This window comes from Manacus vitellinus, unplaced genomic scaffold (genome assembly GCF_001715985.3).
Source record: "Manacus vitellinus isolate BGI_N305 unplaced genomic scaffold, ASM171598v3 scaffold_231_pilon, whole genome shotgun sequence".
Classification (NCBI taxonomy): domain Eukaryota; kingdom Metazoa; phylum Chordata; class Aves; order Passeriformes; family Pipridae; genus Manacus; species Manacus vitellinus.
Window position 1 is genome coordinate 31,978 of NW_021939648.1, and position 992 is coordinate 32,969.

The following is a 992-nucleotide window of genomic DNA, read 5'->3' on the forward strand; positions in this document are numbered from 1 at the left end:
CTGCTCGTGCAGCGGGAAAACCTGCTGGATGACCCCCCGGGCCGCCAGCTCCGGGACTGCGCCGGGGACACGGCGTCAGGGGCAGCAGGGGCACTGCCAGCCCACCCCCCCGGACCCCCTGGGACCCCACACAGCCCTGGAGGGATTGGGGTTGGGGCAGGGACAGTGGGGTGACCGTGGCAGGTCAGGGCTCTGTGCCCACTGTGTGCCCCCCGCCCCGCTGGCACACGGGCACGGGGAGGGGGACACGGGGTGACAGGGGACCCTTGGTGGGCTGGTGGCCCCTGGGGCCTCCGTGGCACAGCCCCGTGGGCAGGGGGAGTGAGGCAGTGGGGGGGGACTGCTGTGCCGTGCTGGTGCCACGCAGTGCCATGGGAGTGCCACGGAAGTGCCATGGAAGTGCCATAGAAGTGCCATGCAGTGCCATGGAGGGGCCCTGTGGTGCCCTGCTGTGCCCTGTGGTGCCATGGAGGTGCCATGGAAGTGCCATGCAGTGCCATGGAGGTGCCCTGTGGTGCCCTGCCGTGCCGTACTCACTGATGGGCTGTCCCTCGAGGAAGTGGATGTTGTGCAGGGCCTCCCCCTGCTTGGCCCGCAGGTTCTCCAGCCAGTACCTGATGATGTTTTGCCGTTCCTGCGGCACGAAGGAGGCTTCAGATCCCGGGGATGGTCCCGATCCCTGTCCCTGTCCCTGTCCCTGTCCTGTCCCCTCCCTGTCCCGCCTTGTCCCCAGCTCAGGGGATGGCTGGGCCAGTCTCCAGCTGGGATGGGGCTCCCTAATTCCCTGGGGAGGGGGAGAGGACCTGCCTTCCCTGCCCCATGTCCCTGCATCCCCAAATCCCTGCATCCCTGCATTCCTACATCCCCAAATCCCTGCATCCCTGCATTCCTATATCCCCATATCCCTGCATCCCTGCATTCCTACATCCCCAAATCCCTGCATCCCTGCCCGGCATCCCCACACCCCTGTATCCCTGCACCCCTGTGTCCTT